The sequence below is a fragment of the Nycticebus coucang genome, chromosome 16 (genome assembly GCF_027406575.1).
Source record: "Nycticebus coucang isolate mNycCou1 chromosome 16, mNycCou1.pri, whole genome shotgun sequence".
NCBI lineage: Eukaryota > Metazoa > Chordata > Mammalia > Primates > Lorisidae > Nycticebus > Nycticebus coucang.
This window is the reverse complement of record NC_069795.1, coordinates 16,894,225-16,903,232: the sequence shown is the minus strand read 5'-3', so window position 1 is coordinate 16,903,232 and position 9,008 is coordinate 16,894,225. Positions and strand designations below refer to the sequence as shown.

At 39.8% G+C, this 9,008-nt stretch overlaps 1 pseudogene; it reads right to left on the bottom strand.

The window, feature by feature from the left end:
* Window positions 1-2,891: 2,891 nt before the first annotated feature.
* Window positions 2,892-3,038, bottom strand: LOC128568338 (uncharacterized; annotated as a pseudogene).
* Between the last annotated feature and the right edge of the window lie 5,970 nt (window positions 3,039-9,008).

The window sequence follows — 9,008 nt, the reverse complement described above, 5'->3', positions numbered from 1 at the left end:
TTTTATATTGATTACATGCTAATTATAGTTTAATATAATGGATAAAATTTATTAAAATTAATTTTACTGTTTCTTTTACTTTTTCACAAGTGTGACTACAAGAAAATGTTAAACTATAGATGAGGCTCTCATTTTATTTATTTATTTAGAGAATGCTAATCTATACTTTTAGCATCTTCTGAACTTTTAGACTGCATATCCATTCTTTTTATAATTAAAAAATAAAAGTTTTTTTTGTTGTTGTTTGTTTTTTTGAGACAGAGTCTCACTATGTCGCCCTCAATAGATTGCCATGGCGTCACAGCTCACAGCAACTTCAAACTCTTGGGCTTAAGCTTAAGCGATTCTCTTGCCTCAGCCTCCCAAGCAGCTGTGACCACAGGTGCCTGCCACAATGCCCGTCTATTTTTGGATGCAATTGTCATTGTTGTTCAGCAAGGCCTGGGCTGGGCTCAAACCCACCACCCTTGGTGTATGTGGCCTGCGCCCTTACTCACTGAGCTACAGGCACTGAGCCAAAATAAATTGTTTTTAAAAAATTTTAGTTAAAATATTTTTATAGGCATATGTTCATAGGCCAATTGTGGTGGCTCACGCCTGTAATCCTAGCACTCTGTGATGCTAAGGTGGGTGGATTGCTGGAGCTCAGGAGTTCAAGACCAGCCCAGGCAACAGCAAGACCTCATCTCTGCTAAAAACAGAAAAACTAGCTAGGCGCCTATAGTCCCAGGTACTCAGGAGGCTGATGCAAGAGGATTACTTGAGCCCTAGCATTTGAGGCCACTGTGAGCTATGATGACACCACGGCATTCTACCCAGGGCAGTAGACTCTGTTTCAAAATAGTAAAAATAAATAAATAAATAAATAAAATATTTTCATCATGAATGAAAATATATGTGAAGAGCCAGGCACGTGTATAACAATTCTCCAGTTACAAAACTGGGAAAACATACAATACTGTTGAATAGACTGCAAATGTAGCTAGTCAAATAGCTACAGATATGTTGGTCCATAATAGTGTTCCCAAGGTCAAAGTAGTTTGTAAAGGAGTTACGAATTTAGAAAATGCTTTTACATGTCTATCCACTGTACTTCAACAATGAACTGAAAAAGGCCAGGAACTTTTCCCTCTCATTCTTCTACTTTTCATTTCTTTTTCTGTGTGTGTTTATATGTTTGTTTTTATTTCAGATTAACATGGGGAGAATGTACAATTGGTTACATAATTTGCTTCTGTAGGGTTAAAGTCTGAGTTGCAGTTGTATCTTTCACCTAGGAAGTGTGTGTTGTATGCTATGCACCCACTGGTGGGAATTTATCAAATCCCTCTGCCCTACACTTGGGTTTCATTGAGTTTTACTCTCTTGTGAGCATGTAGGTGTTAAACTACTTGTTCCAATTTAGTACAGAGCACATGTGATGCTTGTTCTTCCATCCTTATGATACTTCACTTAGGAGAATGGTCTACCAATTCCATCTCCATGGTTACAAAAGATACAATATTTCCATCTTTTTATGGCTGAATAGGATTCCATTATATACATATACCACAATTTATTATCTCCATCACTGAGATGAGAAGCAAAAAGAACAGGGACTAGCAAAAACCAGCAACTTCATAAGTTTGTAGTGGCTCCAGGACCTAAACTGGGCCTTTGGTTCCATGTTCTTTCCTTTCCCATTGCCCTGTCCCACAGTGGTTTTGCATGGTGCTCCAGCCTCTCAAAAGAAATCTGAAATTGTTTTCTCCTCTAATGAAGAGGAGCCCTCCCTAAACAGAACTGTGTCGTGCTTGATTTGGAAAATTGCACATTACAATTGTTATTTACCTAAAATTTGACTTTGCACATTGCTACAGTTTAAATTTTGGTGCCTCCACCCCACCAATTCATATGCTGGAACCTAATACCCAATGTGATAATATTAAGAGGAATGAACTTTGAGAGGTGATTAAGTCATGAGGGTCACTCATCGATCATGCTGGCAGCCTCCATAACTGTATGCAGTAAATTTCTGTGGTTTATAAATTACCCAGTGTAAGGTATTTTGTTACTGTCATCCAAACTGACAAAGACAGATGTTCAAAGACTGGTATCGCCAGAATCTGTAGCCTATAGAACTTCCTGACTTTAATGACTATGGACAGAGTAACTTGCTACTTAATTTAAATAATTATTTAGGCAACAATTTTTTTTCGGGAATTTGGCATAGTACAGCTTATGCACAGGAAGTGGTGAATCGTGCCTTGTTCATTTATTGTTGTCAGAGAATCCAATGAAGGAAATTCTCATTGAAGATGGAATAATTCAAGTTCACAAGGAAATGAGAGAAAGTGGTGACTAAATTGAAAAACCTCCAGAAAGAAATTCGAGGAAATTATGGAGGATAAATTAAGTATATATTATGTGGAATAAAATAAACATACTTGAGGGGAAGGTGTCATAGTCACAGTGTTTGGCTTTATTTAACAAAGGCCAACAAGGCAAACTATGTAAATTTCACTCTTAGCCAGAACCATATTGGAGGTTTGGAGTTATTTGACTGAAGTCTCTTAAGAAAATAAAAGACTGAAAAAATAATAAATGTTTTTTTCAATTCTTCTAATTGAATTCGATACTAGCAAATTCAATTATAACTTGTGGTCATTTAGATTATCTAAGCATTCAAATAAAAAGAATAATTTGGGGTCAAGGTTGATTCAAATATTTTGGAGATAAAGAAAATACAGGATTGGCGTTGTAGAGTGAATGAATACTTATACATACTTGTGAATAAATATACTTCATAGTGGATCAATTAAATTTCTTCTAACAATTGTTCCAGTATAGGGGGAAATCAGTGTGAAACATAATAAAGGAAGTGCTTAGTTCAGAGGTTCTCAACCTTCCTAATGCTGTAACCCTTTAATACAGGTCCTGTGGGTTGAGAACTGCTGACTTAGATAATACTGAATGTATGAATTCAGAAACTTGAACTGTATATACTTCTTAAGACATTTATACTACACTTGATCTTAGCCAAAAGGCCGAGAAGCGATATTCTTAAGACATTTATAAATAGACGAAGTTGCTGGACTAAATTTAATGTTCTCTCAGCCCATTTAGACAGAAGCACATACTTGTTTCCCTGCATTGTCCTGTCCTCCCAGGAACACTGGGGAGAAATGGATTAGAATCTTGGCTTTAAATATGGCTCTTTCTTTCACCTGCTAACTAAGTACCTTTCCACAGATTAATAAATGCCTCTGACTTCAAATTTATCTATGTAGCAGATACCACTAAAGGATGTTGACATGAAGGTGAAATTAGATACTTAACCTAAGCGCTAGGTGGTGGCAGTGAACAGACGTTGCACCAGAGTCCAGCAGGCCAGAGAGAGCACTACACTCTCTGACGAGGTAACTGAGAAAAGTTAAATCAAAGGCACTATTCACACACAGAGGGACAGGTTGAAATCAAAAAGAAACATTGAAGAACCCCAGACAAGAAAAAATGGGAGCTAGAACTGATGTGAGGAGAGGTTTGCGAGGAGAGGTTTCCAGAAAGCAGCAACCTGTGGCTGTAGCTAACAGTATGCACAGAAGGAAAGGCAGCTTCCCTAGAGACAGGTGGCCTGCAGCAGAGGAGAAACCAGTTCTAAGTGCAGCCCACCAAGGAGGGAGCCAGGGGAATTTGCATCTCGTCCTCTTCCATGGACAGATCTCCCACTGGAAACTTCTTTGCCCTCAACCAGAAGGCAGAAGACAAGGGATACCAGTCTGAGTGGATACCAGTTGCAGGCATCACAGGAGGAAAAAGAGAAGTAAGTTACCATTGTTGCCTCAGTTATGAGGAAGTTTGTTACCTCCCAGCTCAGATTCCATTCCAGCTCACAGGCCTCTACTGTATAGAAAGCACACAGGCTGTAACAATATGGTGGGCATTGTACCCCCAGCACACCTTGCCTCTCCACACACACATTTCAAAGCTCAGAGTTTGGAAACAGAGATAAAACAATATGCAAACTGAGAAAAGAAGGAGGCCAAGAAGTGTGTGGTAGGCCCATTTTCCTTGACACAGTCGTATATTTTAAGGGAGTAAGATCTGGAAAATTACAAACTTTGGTGATCGATCACTAACTTGACAATGGCAGACTCCATAATATTTTTTGTTTGTTTTTCTATTGTAGATTTTTTTTTTAATTACAGCTTTTTTTTTCCCTTTAGAGATAGGGTCTGGCTCCAGGCTAGAGCAGTGGTGTAATCATAGCTCACTGTAACCTTGAACTCCTGGGCTCAACCCATCCTACCTCCTCAACCTCCCAAAGTGCTGAGATTAGTCATGAGCCACCATACCCAGCCTAGCTTACATTTATTGAGTATTTACAGTGTGCAGGAAATAAATGATCTATATATTTTTTCATAAATCCTGATATTAGGTAAAATTAAGAATGAGTTTAAAATGAAGATAATTTGACTGCCCCTACAGCCTCACTGGATTCCCCTTAAAGCCATTTTCTTTTCTTCAGGTCGTTGGACTGAATAAGGTCACAAGTAAATTGTTAGTTTCCCCACCCACCACCACAAAGGATAGATTTCTGGATTTCAGCAGAATAGAGAGTAAATTTTCTTGCTAAATATACCTCACATCTATTCTTTCCACAAAGCCAATGACTGTGATTACAAGAATATCCTTTTATTCATACCTTGATTCATTTTATTCTTTAAGCATTAAATAACAAGTCATCCTGTGCTGGATGGTGTTAGGCCTCAGCACGAAGAACACATATTGAGTCCTGTACACAGAAGGGCTCAAATTGAATATACGTGCCCTTATGTGGGCCATTTAAATCTACATTAGGATACCCTCTAAGTTCATTTATTCCCTGTATCCCCTCCCTTCCTTCCCATAAACAAATTCAGTAGTGTGAACTGAGCTCAACATGTTTTTAAATGCAGCATTTAAAAGCACATGATGTTAGGATTCTTTTTGTTGTGATTAGTAGAAATCCTACTCAAATTGCTACAGATTTTAAAAAGAAATCCATAGCTCATGAGGCTGGGAAGACCACTGGGATAGCTCATAAAATGGAAGGGGAAACAACAGGAAGCACGATCCCATTCACCGTCTGCCTCCCAGTTCTATCTCCCGTTGGTGTCTTTTCACAGGCTGATTCTCTCCTCTAACCTAGCAGGGAAACGGATTTGCTAATAACTCAGTTTTTCATCCTCCCCAATCAAAGAGATAGTTTCTTCTCCCCATGTTAATGGTTTAACTAAAAAAATTATTCTAGTTGGCCCTACTTGGGACATGCAGCCACCCCTGGACTATTATTTCTTCTAGCAAGGACTCTGACAGTGGGCACCCAAGAGGGTGCGAGTCAGGACAGAATGGGCTCATCAGGCTCCCTGACCAGCAGCCAGAAGGAAGGCATTCTGAGAGCACACACACACTAAAAGGAAAGTATGAATGCCATTATGCTAGGTAAATATTACGTGAAATGAAACTTTGTACATTAGCCCATTATAACTCACAGTATGTCCATGATACAAAAGTCCTGGAAAGTGGTAGAAAATAGAAAGATTGAAAACTGAATTCAGAGATAAAATGGACTAAGTATGATTGCATGATCTGACTCTGTTCTTGTTAGAGTCCCATCTATAAGAAGGACTCTATACACTTTTGCTCCTGTCTGTTTCCACTGCTTTCTGGCATGTAAGCGATGCCTGCCTCTTCTGCTTTGGGAACCAGAGACCTTGCTTTCTTTTTATTGCCTTAGACTTTCAGAGATGGACAATTACAAACGCTGCCAGGTTTTTTCTCCTGTTCAAAAGCTTTGTAGGCTTTGCCAGAGAAACTCGGTTTGGGATACGTGCCTGCAGGGCACAGGTGCGTTCCCTCCAGGAAGAGTGGGATGAGAGATACCCAGGGGAAAGGATTAGTGAACACCAAGCTTAGAGCAATCTTAGCTTTTCTCTTCACCATTTGGTTCTTGGCTTTCCTTCCCTATGTGGAGCCGTCTCCACTACTACATCTGGTGGAGAAACACAGATGTGCTTCTGATTTCCTTTGACAGATTTTAATGTGAATTAACTCATTAATAAGTAATCTGTCTTACCTGGTCTCTCCATCATCTCATAACATAGAGAGTCGGTGAAGTAAACTAGAACATTTCCTGGCACTATTACTTGGTAATTTCTACTATCTCTCTCACCCAAGTGTCTTTCTCGTACTTTTGATCATTAAAAGTGCATGATAATGAGAGGAAAGAGAAAGAATGAGAGGATGGGGAGACATGTCTCGTCTTGCTTATTTATGTGTTTCTCCATCCCGTATCATCCTCCTGCAGCAATCCATCAGGCCTTGGTCTAAGGAACCCTTTGGGAATGCCAGCATTTCATAAATACTCATCTTTCTCTTTTGAGTTACTATAGTCTCTCCCGTTCAGACCAGAAAAATCTAGACAAGAAATTACAAATGGACTGTGATGTAACTTTTTTTTGAGACAGAGTTTCACTATGTTGCCCCTGGTAGAGTGCTGTGGCATCACAGCTCACAGCAACCTCTAACTCTTGGGCTTAAGTGATTCTCTTGCCACAGCCTCCCAAGTAACTGGGACTACAGGCACCTACCACAATGCCTGGCTATTTTTTTTTTTTGTCATTGTAGTTCAGAAGGCCTTGGCCGGGTTCAAACCCGCTTGCTTGGGTGTATGTGGCCAGCACTCTAACCACTGTGCTACGGGCACCGAGCCTTGTGATGTAATGTAACAAGGCACTTAAGAATGTTTGGGAAGAACCCAGTATTCACTGTAAGTAGCAGGTATGTACAGATCTGTGTTTTGTTTCAATAAAATCCACAATCTAAGGAAACTATTAAATCTAGTCTAATTTTTGCATTATAGAAGGTCTCACTAACCATAAAAAGCACTATTTGAAAACCAGCATGCGAGGAATACAGGGCACATATGTGGTAGTAATTCAGAAAAGGAAAATGTTACTGCTGGCACAGCACAAGTGACATCACCACGGTCCAAGACTGTAAGAATCAGAGAGCTCAAGGTAATGCCCACCAGCCCGTCATCAGCAATTTCCAGTGAGTCAGAGTCATGGCCAAGGACAGAGACCAAAGCATGAAAGACATAGCAGTGATAAGTCAGAGGCAGGAAAATGGAAAAAGTCTTAAAAAAAAAAACAAAAAAAACTCAGAAGCCAGAGATGAAACCAGGAACACAGGTCACAGCTGGGAGAAATGAAGCTGAAGGTGGAGAAAGCAGGGAGGAGCTGAGTCACAGGCCAAGGAAGCAAGGCCAGGGCACAGGCGTGGAACACCGTGAGTCAGCCATCCTCAGGATAACCAGCAGAGACAGCAGTTCCATGCAAGAGCAGCCTTTGGGGGCACTTGACGCCTGGGCCTTCAAACCTTAAGTCAGCAGGGACCTGCCTCCTGACACTTTAGAGTCTGGAAGAGACAAAGACTCCCAATGGAAGTAGTTTTAAAAGACACCACCAAAGAGGAAGGGGTGTGTGTTATTTTGAAATGTGATCATGTGATAAAGAAACAGGTTGAGCCGGCAGAAGGGTCCAGATGGTAGAGTACTTAAGTTAGTGAAATTCAGATTCTGAACGTTCTTTGAAAAACTTGTATAACATCATACAAGCAGAATTGAGTATAGAAAATAAAGGATTTCCTATTGTACTCTGAACCTCTGGTTCATTTATATTTTCAATATATGATTGCATAGTCATAGATCAAAATCATATGTCCTAGCAAACATCATAAATATGATTAAATGCTTTATGTCTTGGTACACTTGGGGCTGCTATAACAGAATACCACAAGACTCAGTGATTTATAAAGAACAGACGTTTATTTATTATAGTTCTGGAGGCTGGGAAGTCTAAAGTTGAGGGGCCCACATCTAGCTAGGGCCCCCAGGGCACAGGGCAAGAAGGCATGAGAGAGAGAGAGGGAGGGAGGGAAGAAGGGAGGGGAGAAAGGAAGGAAGGAAGGAGAGACAGAGGGGGAAGGAGGAAGAAAGGAAGGAAAGAAGGAGGGGCGGGCAAACACACACCATTATCAAAAACCTACTCCTAAGATAAGTAACCCACTCCAGCGATTACAGCATTAATCTACACATGAGGGCAGAGCCCTCAAACACTTAAATGCCCCACCTCTCAACACCGTTGCACTGGGGCTTAAGTTGCCTACACATAAATTTAGGGGTGCACATTCAAACCATAGCATTATGATAATGTGAAGTTTAAAAAATGAGTAATGAATCCTTTTTCCAACATTTCCCAAATTGTTTTTTTCAAATTATTAAGGTATATTCTTACACCTACACAGTGGGCATGCACCTTTGTATATTTCTTTGTCTGTATATGTATGCATGTATATTCCAATACATTTGAGAAACACTAGGAAAATAATATTTAACAGCTTCCTTCACATCATAACTAATGTCATTTTAACCTACAGGAATGGGATCTATTTGCATTCTTTTCCCAAATTGTTCGAACCTGCACAATTTGTTCTTGAAGCGTCTACTGACCACTCTCCTGAGCTAGCGTTCCTTGGAATGACAGTTTGGGAGATCCTGTTGTAGTCTACTGGCTGGTTACTAAGAAACCAAGCAGTTTGACTGGTTTTGTTCACTAAGGAGATGGTTTGGAATAAAGTAGCTATTCGGGGAGAATCTACCATTTCCCAAATTGCCAAATTCTTGGTATAGTTCCTAAGAAAATGTTTTATGCATAAGACTAAAAGTCTTCTTGAGGGAAAAATTCCCTGCTTTCAGAATTCAGAAGACATAGCTGGATCTTTCATGCCCTGTAGCAATCATTTTCAAATTTCATTTTGCTTGTAAGACACAAAAACCCACATTTTTAAAACTGCTTCTTAAAAAGTGGTCACATAACTGAAGTTTGTTGCTCTTCTCCAATGGCTGTATCTTCAAACAGACACACACAAATAGGAACTTTGATATACTCCTTAGAATAGGTTTTGATTATTTTTAACCTTGGTCA